Source organism: Lathyrus oleraceus, chromosome 7 (assembly GCF_024323335.1).
Source record: "Lathyrus oleraceus cultivar Zhongwan6 chromosome 7, CAAS_Psat_ZW6_1.0, whole genome shotgun sequence".
NCBI classification, from domain to species: domain Eukaryota; kingdom Viridiplantae; phylum Streptophyta; class Magnoliopsida; order Fabales; family Fabaceae; genus Lathyrus; species Lathyrus oleraceus.
This window is the reverse complement of record NC_066585.1, coordinates 132787201-132801835: the sequence shown is the minus strand read 5'-3', so window position 1 is coordinate 132801835 and position 14635 is coordinate 132787201.

The window sequence follows — 14635 nt, the reverse complement described above, 5'->3', positions numbered from 1 at the left end:
TGAAAAACAGAGAAGCGATCGTGAAAGAGGAAAAGGGCAAAGGCAGAGCAAGAGGAAGAAGGTTGGAGAAGAGAAGAGCTTGAAGCTTGAGATTTGCCGGATTAACTCAGGTAAGGGGGGTTTATCATCAATTAACGGGTATTATGGGATGATATGTACTGGGTAGTAATAGACCATTGTTTTACCTCTGATTTGGATGATATATGTTGAATTTGTGAACTGTTGAGATGAACGAAAATTGGATTATAATTGAAGAATTCGTAGGAATTAAGCGTGGAAATTGTTAGACGTTGTGGAATTGGATAGGATCTGTGTTGTGTTAGACAATAGGAAAGAATTATGTGCGAAATTGGACTGTGGAAGGTTAGATCGGATAGAACTCGTAGCAGAAAAGCCATTGCAGATCTGCGAGCTCTGATCTCTGGTCATACGCGTATGGCACTAGGCAATACGCGTATGAGATGTTGGTACGCGTATGGGGGGAGGCCTTACGCGTATGGGAGAGAAAGATGACATTTTGAACGTAAATTGGTCTCTGGTGGTACGCGTAATGGGATATTGTTACGCGTAGCATACGCGTATGAGACAGGTGATACGCGTATGAGTTGAGCGAGGAAAGGCGCAATACGCGTATGAGAGTGGGCATTACGCGTATGGAGTTGGCCAGGTTTGGGCAATACGCGTATGGCATGGGCAGTACGCGTATGGGCAGAGTTGGGATTTTCCTGAACTGTTGTTGTGCAGTTTTTGGTTGTTTAGGCTGAGTGATGTACTTAGCTGAGATATGATGTTGTAGGGATCAATTCCCGTTGTTTTGAGTGGTGTAGGTATTAGTAGAGTGTGCTAATACTGTGTTTGACTATGTGGCATGATATGATATGCTTTTGTGATTAATTATGTTGATAATGTGTGATGGTATACATGATGATGTGAATGTACATGTGTGAATAAACTGTATTATGGCTTAGAGTGTGAGCATGTGTCTATTCTTGATTATTGTTGATGTTGCATTGCTAGGTGATTAGCATGCATGTTGTGGCCCATTTGGGTGGTAGCTAATTCCCATGGTGAGGAATTAGTGAGTAAATCATGTTGATTGTTGTTGTTGTTTGCATGCTAGGTGATTAGCGTGCATATCATGGCCCATTTGGGGTGGTAGCTAATTCCCATGGTGAGGAATTAGTGAGTGAGTCACTATGTCTCAAATGAGTGGGACTAGTGAGCTTGGTAGCCGTGCCTGGATTTGGACGGTGAGGTTGAACTATATGTTCACAAATAGTCGGTACCGCATGCACAGAGTCTCATTGCATAATAAATGTATGGCATATAATATGAATGGATGTATTCCAGTATTATATGTGTGTTGTGTGTTGTGTTGTTGATGTTGAGTATGGTTGAGATTATATATATGCTATATGTTATTGGTGAATATGATGTTTGAACGGATACTGCCGTTGCTGAGTGTGTAGTCTGGTTAGGGTGAATTAATGTGTTAATTACTTAGCATTACATGTTGTTCTATAATGCTTGTTATATTGATTGAGGAACTCACCCTTACACCTATTTTTCAGGTAACGAGAAAGGAGTTGAGTAGAAGCTAATGCTTGGAGTCTAGAGTAGTTCTTACGGGTCATGCTCTGATAGATGTAACATCGGGAGGGAATGTTTTAATTAATTTGATATTGTTTGTTGATTGATTTACATGTATTGTGTTACATGTTTTACATTGAGTTGAATTTTATTCCGTTGCGAATTATGCAAAAGACCTTATTTTGATTTAAATAAATGAGCATGACAGGATATTTGATGAATGTAGTGAAATGATTGTGTGACACCCTTCGGGGCATAATGACTCTGATGAATATATGTGTATTTTAATTATAATAATTTGGGGTATTTAGAAGGGTGTTACATTAGTGGTATCAGAGCATAGTCGGTCGTGTCGAGTCGTAATTATTCTGTTTCCCCTGTACGGGATAGGTGTTGTGTAACCCTATCAGTACTTACTGTGTTAGCTTGTTGGATTAACTCGGAGTAGAGATGGCTGGAAGAGGTAGAGACGATGCTGCGATTGCTGAGGCTCTGGGTATGCTAGCTGGAGTACTTGGAGGAAATCCGAATGTTGCGGGAATGGGAGCTGCTCGTCAACTGAGTGAGTTCCAGAAGAACGATCCTCCAATGTTCAAGGGAGCATACGATCCAGATGGTGCTCAGAAGTGGTTGAAGGAGATAGAGAGAATCTTCCGAGTGACTGAGTGTGCCGATAACCAGAAGGTCAGGCTCGGTACGCATATGCTGTCAGAGGAAGCAGATGATTGGTGGGTTGCTACCCGCACTGAGTTGGAATCTGCTGGGAATACTGAGATCACTTGGGCTGTGTTCAGGGAAAGGTTCCTGAGAAAGTATTTTCCAGAAGATGTCAGAGGAAAGAAAGAGATAGAGTTTTTGGAATTGAAGCAGGGTAACAGGTCGGTTACTGAGTATGCTGCGAAGTTCACCGAGCTGTCAAAGTACTATACTCCCTATAATGAGGCTGCTGGAGAATTTTCGAAATGTGTGAAGTTTGAGAACGGGTTGCGTCCTGAGATCAAACAAGCTATTGGATATCAGAGGATCAGGGTGTTTTCTGATTTGGTTGATTGTTGCAGGATTTTCGAACAGGATTCCAAGGCTAGAGCAGAGAGCTATCAGCAAAGGGTTGATAGGAAAGGTAAGAATCAGATTGATCGTGGGAAACCGTATGCAGCTGGCAAAGGTTTCCAGAGGCAGAGTGGGATGAAGAGGCCTAGTGGGGGAGACTCTAGTGCTCCTGTTAAGTGTTACAGATGTGGTCAGGCTGGACATCGTATCCATGAGTGTACCAGTAATGAGAAGAAGTGTTTCAAATGTGGAAAAGGTGGTCATTTAGCTGCAGAGTGTCGGTTGAAGGCTGTGATATTTCCTGAGGTTGAGGAAGGAAAGGATTTGTTTCTATCAGCTAGGCAGGTGAACGAGGAAGTAGCAGATGGGGCAGAGTTGTTTATGCTGTTAGCGACTTTAGAGGCTAAAGATAAATTGGTGATTTGCGATCTAGCCGTGGTGTGTGATTTTCCTGATGTGTTTCCTGAAGAAGTGAACAAATTACCGCCAGAGCGTGAAGTTGAGTTCTCGTTTGATTTGGTACCTGGTACTAGGCCGGTGTCGATGGCTCCATACCGTATGTCTGCTGTTGAGTTAACTGAATTGAAGAGTCAGTTGGAAGATCTGTTGGATAAGAAATTTATTCGTCCGAGGGTGTCACCGTGGGGTGCACCGGTGTGGTTGGTTAGAAGAAGTTAGTTTCCTGGTCATGTGATTTCAAGAGGTGGTGTTGCTGTTGATCCTTCTAAGATAGAAGCGGTATCTCAGTGGGAAGCTCCGAAGTCTGTTGCTGAGATTCGAAGTTCCTTGGTTTGGCTGGTTATTATAGGAAGTTCATTGAGGGATTTTCTAAGTTGGCGTTACCGTTGACGATGTTGACTAGAAAGGGGCAAGCGTTTGTTTGGGACTCAAAATGTGAAGAAGGTTTCCAAGAGTTAAAGAGAAGGTTGACTACTGCTCCTATTCTGATATTACCGAGTTCGTCGGAACCATTTGAGGTTTACTGTGATGCTTCATTGTTGGGTTTGGGTGGTGTGTTGATGCAGAATAAGCAGGTTATAGCTTATGCTTCGAGACAGCTGAGGGTTCATGAAAGGAACTATCCGACACATGATTTAGAGCTGGCAGCTGTGGTATTTGTTCTGAAGTTATGGAGGCATTATTTGTATGGATCAAGATTTGAGGTTTTCAGTGACCATAAAAGTTTAAAGTATTTGTTTGATCAGAAAGAGCTGAATATGAGACAGAGGAGATGGTTAGAATTTCTGAAGGATTATGATTTTGGTTGAATTACCATCCGGGTAAAGAAAACGTAGTGGCTGATGCACTGAGTCGGAAATCATTGCACATGTCTATGTTAATGGTTAAGGAATTGGATTTAATTGAGCAGTTCAGAGACTTGAGTTTGGTGTGTGAGAGTACCCACAATAGTGTTAAATTGGGAATGTTGAAGTTGACAAGTGGTATTCTGGATGAGATTAGAGAGGGTCAGAAATCCGATATGCTTTTGGTGGATAAGTTGACTCTAGTGAATCAAGGTCAAGGTGGTGAATTCAGGGTTGACGAGAATGGTGTTTTGAGATTTGGTAATCGGGTGTGCGTTCCGGATGTCACAGAACTTAAGAAGAGTATTCTTGAGGAAGGACATCGTAGTGGTTTGAGTATTCATCCTGGAGCTACGAAGATGTATCATGATTTGAAAAAGTTATTTTGGTGGCCGGGAATGAAAAGAGAAATTGCGAGTTTTGTTTATTCTTGTTTGACTTGTCAGAAGTCAAAGATTGAGCATCAGAAGCCGTCTGGGCTAATGCAGCCGTTGGCTATTCCAGAGTGGAAGTGGGATAGTATCAGTATGGATTTTGTTTCTGGTTTGCCGAGGACAAATAAGAATTTTGAAGCTATTTGGGTGATTGTTGATAGATTGACGAAATCGGCTCATTTCATTCCGATTAGAATGGATTATCCGTTAGAGAGATTAGCCGAGTTGTATATTGAGAAGATTGTAAGTTTGCATGGTATTCCGTCGAGTATTGTTTCGGACAGAGATCCTAGATTTACATCGAAATTCTGGGAAGGTTTGCAGAGGGCTTTGGGAACTAAGCTGAGATTGAGTTCTGCATATCATCCGCAGACTGATGGTCAGACTGAGAGGACGATTCAGTCACTAGAGGATCTTTTGAGAGCTTGTGTTTTAGAAAAGAGAGGTGCGTGGGATTGTTATTTACCGTTGATTGAGTTTACCTACAACAATAGTTTTCATTCGAGTATTGGTATGGCACCGTTTGAAGCTTTGTATGGTAGGAGATGTCGGACACCTTTATGTTGGTACGAGTCCGGTGAGAGTGTTGTGGTTGGACCGGAGATTGTTCAACAAACTACGGACAAGATTAAGATGATTCAGGAGAAGATGAGAATTGCTCAGAGTCGACTGAAGAGTTATCATGATAAGAGGAGGAAGGCACTTGAGTTCCAAGAGGGAGATCATGTGTTTCTTCGTGTTACTCCGATAACTGGTGTTGGTCGAGCTTTGAAGTCAAAGAAGTTGACACCTCGATTTATTGGTCCCTATCAGATTTTAGAAAGGATAGGAGAGGTAGCCTATCGTATCGCTTTACCGCCGTCGCTTGCGAATTTGCATGATGTTTTTCATGTGTCTCAGTTGAGGAGATACATTCATGATCCGTCGCATGTAGTCCAAATAGATGATGTACAGGTGAGAGATAACCTGACTGTTGAAACATCACCTATGAGGATCGAGGATCGAGAGTTGAAGCAGTTGCGGGGTAAAGAGATTGCCTTGGTGAAGGTAGCTTGGGGAGGACCAGCAGGTGGCAATGTGACCTGGGAACTTGAGAGTCAGATGAAGGAGTCTTATCCGGAGTTATTTGCTTGAGGTATGTTTTCGAGGACGAAAACTCTTTTAGTGGGGGAGAGTTGTAACACCCCAATTAAAATAAGATAATTATTTAATTTAAATTAATATTTTTTTTATTAATTTAATTGAATAATTGGAATTTTGGATTATTATTACTATTATTTTGGAATAATAATTATTGGGATAATTATTTATTGGAAAATATATATAAGTTGGAATTAAGGAAAAAGTCCCATTTTGGAGTAAAAAGGTTTTTACGTGAAAAACAGAGAAGCGATCGTGAAAGAGGAAAAGGGCAAAGGCAGAGCAAGAGGAAGAAGGTTGGAGAAGAGAAGAGCTTGAAGCTTGAGATTTGCCGGATTAACTCAGGTAAGGGGGGTTTATCATCAATTAACGGGTATTATGGGATGATATGTACTGGGTAGTAATAGACCATTGTTTTACCTCTGATTTGGATGATATATGTTGAATTTGTGAACTGTTGAGATGAACGAAAATTGGATTATAATTGAAGAATTCGTAGGAATTAAGCGTGGAAATTGTTAGACGTTGTGGAATTGGATAGGATCTGTGTTGTGTTAGACAATAGGAAAGAATTATGTGCGAAATTGGACTGTGGAAGGTTAGATCGGATAGAACTCGTAGCAGAAAAGCCATTGCAGATCTGCGAGCTTTGATCTCTGGTCATACGCGTATGGCACTAGGCAATACGCGTATGAGATGTTGGTACGCGTATGGGGGGAGGCCTTACGCGTATGGGAGAGAAAGATGACATTTTGAACGTAAATTGGTCTCTGGTGGTACGCGTAATGGGATATTGTTACGCGTAGCATACGCGTATGAGACAGGTGATACGCGTATGAGTTGAGCGAGGAAAGGCGCAATACGCGTATGAGAGTGGGCATTACGCGTATGGAGTTGGCCAGGTTTGGGCAATACGCGTATGGCATGGGCAGTACGCGTATGGGCAGAGTTGGGATTTTCCTGAACTGTTGTTGTGCAGTTTTTGGTTGTTTAGGCTGAGTGATGTACTTAGCTGAGATATGATGTTGTAGGGATCAATTCCCGTTGTTTTGAGTGGTGTAGGTATTAGTAGAGTGTGCTAATACTGTGTTTGACTATGTGGCATGATATGATATGCTTTTGTGATTAATTATGTTGATAATGTGTGATGGTATACATGATGATGTGAATGTACATGTGTGAATAGACTGTATTATGGCTTAGAGTGTGAGCATGTGTCTATTCTTGATTATTGTTGATGTTGCATTGCTAGGTGATTAGCATGCATGTTGTGGCCCATTTGGGTGGTAGCTAATTCCCATGGTGAGGAATTAGTGAGTAAATCATGTTGATTGTTGTTGTTGTTTGCATGCTAGGTGATTAGCGTGCATATCATGGCCCATTTGGGGTGGTAGCTAATTCCCATGGTGAGGAATTAGTGAGTGAGTCACTATGTCTCAAATGAGTGGGACTAGTGAGCTTGGTAGCCGTGCCTGGATTTGGACGGTGAGGTTGAACTATATGTTCACAAATAGTCGGTACCGCATGCACAGAGTCTCATTGCATAATAAATGTATGGCATATAATATGAATGGATGTATTCCAGTATTATATGTGTGTTGTGTGTTGTGTTGTTGATGTTGAGTATGGTTGAGATTATATATATGCTATATGTTATTGGTGAATATGATGTTTGAACGGATACTGCCGTTGCTGAGTGTGTAGTCTGGTTAGGGTGAATTAATGTGTTAATTACTTAGCATTACATGTTGTTCTATAATGCTTGTTATATTGATTGAGGAACTCACCCTTACACCTATTTTTCAGGTAACGAGAAAGGAGTTGAGTAGAAGCTAATGCTTGGAGTCTAGAGTAGTTCTTACGGGTCATGCTCTGATAGATGTAACATCGGGAGGGAATGTTTTAATTAATTTGATATTGTTTGTTGATTGATTTACATGTATTGTGTTACATGTTTTACATTGAGTTGAATTTTATTCCGTTGCGAATTATGCAAAAGACCTTATTTTGATTTAAATAAATGAGCATGACAGGATATTTGATGAATGTAGTGAAATGATTGTGTGACACCCTTCGGGGCATAATGACTCTGATGAATATATGTGTATTTTAATTATAATAATTTGGGGTATTTAGAAGGGTGTTACAAGAATACTATATAGAAAGTTATGCAAAGTGTCATAAGTTATTCTCATGGTGATAATGGTGTATACCACTCTTCGACCTGAAACCACTATGGACCCTAGATGTAGAGTCGAGTGCTTTATTGCTGATCCAACATTGTCCGTAACTGGATAACCATAAAGACAGTTGATGGGTACTCCACAAAGCATGCTGAGGGACATGAGTGACCTAGATGGAATTTGCCCATCCTGCATAACAAGATAAATGTCTATGGGCCTAATATTGAACTGGACAAGGATGACACGGTCTATGCCTTGTGTTCAATATAGACATAAGGGCAAAAGGGTAATTATACACATAAGTATTATCACAGAAGGTTTTGTCAGATCACATGACATTTTCGTGTCTTGGGTAGCAGTGATGTGTTGCTAGATACCGCTCACTATTTATTATGTTAAATGCGTGATTTAATATAATTGCCAACGTCACGAAAACCTACAGGGTCACACACAAAGGACGGATTGATGAGAGATAGAGTAACTAAGGAATACCGTAAGGTACGGTGCCCTTAAGTGAATTATAGAACATCGTAAGGTACGGTATACTTGAGTAGAATACGAAATATGGTAAGGTACCATGGGCTTAAGTGATTTTGGGCATATTATAAGATATGGGCCAAAATACACTTAAGTGGGCTTTTAGCTTGAAACCCACACAAGTGGTTCTATAAATAGAACCCTTGTGCAGAAGCATTAATAGCGGTTGCATTAATTTCGTTTTCTCTCTTTCTCTCTCTCTCACTCAAAGCCTTCATTCGTACCAGCTAGCACTGAGATTGAAGGAATCCGTTCGTGTGGACTGAGTAGAGACGTTGTCATCGTTCAACGTTCGTGATCGCTCCGTGGATCTGCATCAAAGGTTTTGATCATCACAAGAGATCTGCACCAAAGGTTTCAATCGTCACAAGAGGTAAATATTCTATCACTGATCATGACCATTCGTAAGGAACTCTAAAGGAGAAAATTTTAATTTCCGCTGCGTTTTGGATTGCAATTCTCCTTCAATATGTCCCCCCCATCCCATGCAAGTGTAATAGCTTATTGCTTTTATAGCTTGTCATTGCATGCTAATTAAAAAATATAAAATCAAATGATAAATAAATCTTTTCAAAAGACAAAAAACACACTTGATTCAATGAAAAATGTTTCCCAAATTAAATCAAATCAATTGCAACGCGAGTGCTTGACCCAATGTCAAGTATCTCACCCTCAATTACATTTCATATCCTATCTTTATCCTTATCTCAAACCGTTCTATTCATATCTCATCCTATTCCCATCTCATTCTACCTTTATCCATTTCTATTCATCAAACCATTTTCATAATAAAACTTGGATGAAAAGTGAGGTGTTCGTACTTTTGCACAATACTCAAGTACTTGGGTTGTCGGTCACACCTAGCTTTGGCCCCCCGATGCTTGACTTCAGTTTAAAACACTTAATAAATAAACTTGAGTCCAAATTATTATTCTAAGAGTGAAAGAGTGGTTAGAATGAATTTGTCCTCTCAACTCACGAGTACTCTGATTGTCGGACGTACTTAGCCGGTGGTTAGACGTTTAGCTTCCTCTAAGTACCAATGATTAAACTCGTAAAACAAAATTCATAATTACAATCAATTTAAGAATATTCTTATGCCTTAGGGCACCCTCCCTGTCTCTTATGATCCTTTGTCCAATACCTGCAATATCACTTCGCAATTTCTTAAAAGTGTTGTGTTATCCTTCTTGGAGCAAAATACTATAATCCCTTTGGATTCCATATATATCTTTTTAGGACGATTTAATAGGAGTCCACCTTGTGAACCAAGAGATGTTTGCCTTGATGTCAAACACTTAATTCCTTTGTTTTCAGCTATACTATATAGTGGTTAATGGTCCGGCCGTACCACATATTAGTTAATGCTACCTTTACTCTTTTCTTCAAAGTTCATTTATCTCATGGGTTCCTAGGATACCATTGTACTTTGGTGCCAAGTGATACTTTTTATTACCCCAATCTTACCCTTTACTTCTTGTTTGTCTTGTCAGTCCTAGTTGTGTAAACAAACATCCTTTTATTTGTTTTTGTTCCATATTAGTTCTTCAAACTATGAAGTTTTGACTTTCTAATTGCACAGTGATAATACGTAGGCACGGGGATTCATATTCTCCGCTAGCACAATTATTTATTCTTCTGTATTCATCAATCAATACCATCTTTCTGAAATCAAACAATGTATCCCTTTGGATTCCATGCATATCCTTTTAGGACGATTTAATCAGAGTCCACCTTGTGAACCAAGAGATGTTTTCCTTGATGCCGGACACTTAATTCCTTTGTTTTTAGTTATTCCAATATAGTGGTATGATGTCTCAGGCCCCTCACATATTGGTCTATGCCATCTTTATTTACTCTTCGGTGCTGAGTTTACTTCCTTGATGGATTCAATATACCATTCTCTTTTGGTTTCAAATTATTTGTTTCCTACAATGATATATTGTTCCTTGTACCAAACATCATATTCCTTTGGGTCTTATACCTACCCTTTTAGGACAATTGTCCACCTTGTGAACCAAGAGATGTTTGCCTTGATGCCAAACACTTAATTCCTTTGTTTTTGGTCATTCCAATATAGTGGTATGATGCCTCACCCCCTACCCCCCATATTGGTCTTTGCCACCTTTACTCTTTGGTTCAAAGTTCATTTTCCTTTATGGGTTCCCATACTACCATTTTATTTTGGTACAAGTTATACTTTTCATCACTTCAATCTCTCTTTCCTTTGTTTTCGTAGTTCTCTGAACTACGGAGCTCTGACTTTCTCATTGCACAGTGAGAATAGGTAGGCAGGAGGATTCAGATTCTCTGCAAGCTAGCGTATTTATTAATTCTTCATTCTTTATTATCTCCCAATCATCAATCAATACCATCCTTTTGGAACCAAATACCTTATCCCTTTGGATTCCATGCATATCCTTTTAGGACGATTTAATTAGAGTCCACCTTTGAACCAAGAGATGTTTGTCTTGATGCCAAACACTCAATTCCTTTGTTTTTAGCTATACCATATAGTGGTTAATGCTCCGGTCATACCACATATCGATTAATGCTACCTTTACTCTTAGGTTCAAAGTTCACTTACCTTTGTGGGTTCTCATGCTAGCATTGTCATATGGTACAAGTCATGCTCTTCATCACTCAAATATCTCATTTTCTTTGTTTTCATAGTTCCACGAACTGCGAAGCTCTGACTTTCTCATTGCATGATGATAATACGTAGGCACAAGGCTTCGAACCCTTGGTGAGCATAATCATAATTATTCTTTCTCCTGCCTTAGGGCCCCACTCATACCTTTCATGATCCATGATCTATCTTCAATCATAACTATTTATCTCAGTGACATACTGTTTCTCTGGAACTAGATATTATTTTCTTTGGAATTCCACATATGCCCTTTTAGGACAATTTTCCACCTTTGTACCAAGAGATGTTTGGCTTGATGCCAAACACTTAATTCCTTGTTTTCGGCCAGACCATATATAGCAGTATGATGCCTCCGGCCCCCCACATATTGGTTCATGCCACCTTTCCTCTTAGGTTGCATATACCATATTCTTTATGGATTCCAACAATATTCTTAGCTTTTGGTTCTAGTTATACCTTTTGTCGCTTCTACCCAATATTTTAATTTATTTCTACCTATTATTTCTCTTTATCACTCCATTCATTTTCCATTATTCACTATTCACTATATTCATTCAAAATTTTATACCAATCATTCACTTCATGTGATATACTCTCTCTTTGAGCCAAATACATTATTTCTTTGAGCTCCATCCAGTATATGCCTTTGAACCGAGAGTATTTGCCTTGATGCCAAACACTTAATTCCCTTTATTTTCAGCCATACCATATAGTGGTTACATGCCTTAGGCTCCCAACATATTGGTTCATTCTAGTTTTAATCTCTAGTTTAGATTTCATGCCCTTTTGGATTCAAACAACATTATCCTTTGGTTCGTACCATATTTGTTATCACTCTTCTTTTCACCTCCCACCATTAGTTCTATGAACTACGGAGCTCTGAATTCCTTACTGCAGTATAAGGATACGTAGGCATGAGGGCCCTAATTCTCTTTGAGCACTCTATCTATTATTTCTTTTCCCTTTATTCTTTCGCGAGTAACCTTTAGATATAACACATATTCAAGCAAAGAACGATAAAAACGGTTCCCGTTGAGTACAACGGATGTAAGGGGTGTTAATACCTTCCCCTTGCATAACTGACTTCCTTACCCATTATCTTTTCCCCCGGGTTTTATCGATGTTTTCACTTTCCTTCGGGAATAAATAGTTTGATGGCGACTCTGTTGTACCTTCGAGCGTGTGATGCGCTTGGGTATATTTCTGTTAGCTTTAGTTTGCAACTCTGTTGGGAAAGCTTGCAGTTGGGGATCTCTTCTTGAGACTCCCTAGCTTCAGTTGGCGACTCTGCTGAGGAGAGCATGCAATTGGGGATCTCTTCTTGAGACTCCTCAGCTTCATCTGGCGACTCTACTGGGGAGTTCTTGCTTTTGCAAGTAAGAGTCGAGACTAGTTTTGATTGTTCCTTTGTTTATTTAGATGTTTATCTTTGCTATTGTTACTTGCTTTATATTATTATAACATGCTTTATTGCTTTCGTATATTATTGTCTTTGATATATCTATTGTGTTTATCCCGTGGATGAGTTCATGATGCTATTGAGTGAGATGCCCAATACACAAGCTTAGAGAGCTTACCTAAGATAGAAGAGAGCCTTGTATTGACCCGTCAGACATAGTTGTCTTGGGGGGAGGTATGAGGACCCCGCTTGGAGTAGATTCTTTTTTGAGTTTCACTGGCACGTAAGTCATTTTCCCCTAACAAGCATTCTACTAAAAGGGCCCCGTGACTCTGAGGATCTTTATCAAATCCTTGGCTTTTGAAGTTGAGACTTGGTCTCACTTAGAGTATATGCTCTCGAAGGTATTGTTGGCTCACAATTATTTTATGGCGACGAAGATATTTTTGCCTCAGTATTCGTGACTCTAAGAATCTTCATAAAGTCTTAGAACCTACCTTGTGAGGGAATATGGGTTCTACGCAGGAAACAAATCCTCTTCATACCTCTATACATTAGACCTCTGAACTTGTGTTGATAAGTTTTGGCAGATTATTCAGATGGGACAGATTCTTGGATCTGTGATGTTGCATTTCATGGCATCATAACAAAATAAATCTTAGCATGTGTACTCTTAGGGAATCCAAAAGTTTTAGTTTGGGTTGAACATCCTAAAACCTTGGAATTCCTTGGAAGTATGGATTTTTTTTTCTTTTTTCGCATGCATTCGTAACCCTTCATACGAAAAATAAATGTTTATACCATCTCCCTTTCTCCAACAGAAAGATAATGATTCGCTGATACCGACTGCCAGAGAACCATGGAATAGGATAATCATGAGGACACTATGTGTAAGAGGAAATTGGATTACGATGAAGACATAACTAACATGACCTTGGGACTATTCCTTGATAGTTTGACAATGGACCTCTCAAATTAAGTTGCAGTTTCCAAACGAACTGAGAATGGACTTAAGAGGCATGTCATACAGAATGTAACTACAAGCATTCTACCACTTCCTCCCCAAGAACAGTCTCCCCTACCACGTCAGAGGCCCTCTCAAAGCAATAAAAAACTGAAGCAGAAGCAAGTTATCAAAGAGAACAACGATCAGGAAATGAGACGTCCTCGCAATGATCTGATTCTTATGCCTTATGTACATCTGCTGCCTATACTGATTAATGTTGGGGAAATTATGCCCAAACATATCGAGCCTGCTAGGTTTCCCAACCATCATAAGCATGATCCCAATGCCACATTTGGATATCATGCAGGATATGTAGAGCATTCTACAGAAGCTTGTTATGTTCCTAAGAACAAAGTTCAAGAACTCCTTGATCAGAAGTTGTTGTGCATTACATATTATCCTCAAGAATGATCCTTCTCATGCTTAGACCTCGCAGCATTAGACTGTTCAAACATTTGCATTTGTAATTTTTTCTTGTTTGTTATTTGTTGTTCATTTGTAAAATTTGTCTAGTTTTCAGATGATAATAATAATAATGAAATAAACGTGCATGTTTTGAATAAATCCATTCGTGTTCACTCATATTTTATTTATCAGTATCAAACTTTTTCTCAAGCGAAATCAAAAGAGAATGACGAATGTATGCTTTTGAATAAAACCTTGTTGATGATGTAAGACATTGTTTCAAATCCCTAAACACCGGAGATATAAGAAAGATAATCCCTAGTCAACCCCTTTAGACTGATCAGTGTATTTTGATGCATATTCTTTCTTTTTATCATGTTCAATTATGCAACAAGTCAACAACCATTTGTAAAAGTTATTTTATATTCTTTGTCGCATAGTTGACTAATGTTAAGTAGATTATGTTTAAGATCTTCAACAAGTATAACATAGGAGATAATAGTAGAAGAGGGATTACCTATACTACCTTTACCAAGTACTTCACCTTTATTGTTGTCTTCGTAGGTCACATAGCCATTCTTCTTTGTCGTGAAGTCAATGAATTTGGAAATGTCACCCGTCATATGTCTTGATCATCCACTATCAAGAAACCACATTCTTTCCATGGAACAAAGACATTCAACCTACAATATCAAACAAGAGTGGTATGTACCCAATTTTCATTGGGTCCTTGAGAGTGAGTAGAAACATTGTTGCACTTGGGCAACCATTGAAATACACCTTTAGGAACCCATATATCCTCAATTTTCATTTATAAATGGCGTGACCTTTCTTGAAACAATAGTGACAAATCAAGTGATGATGAGAGCAACTTTCGCTATTTGATTCCCTTACAACGAAATTGTACTTCTTGTATGGAATATTTAAAGATATTTTA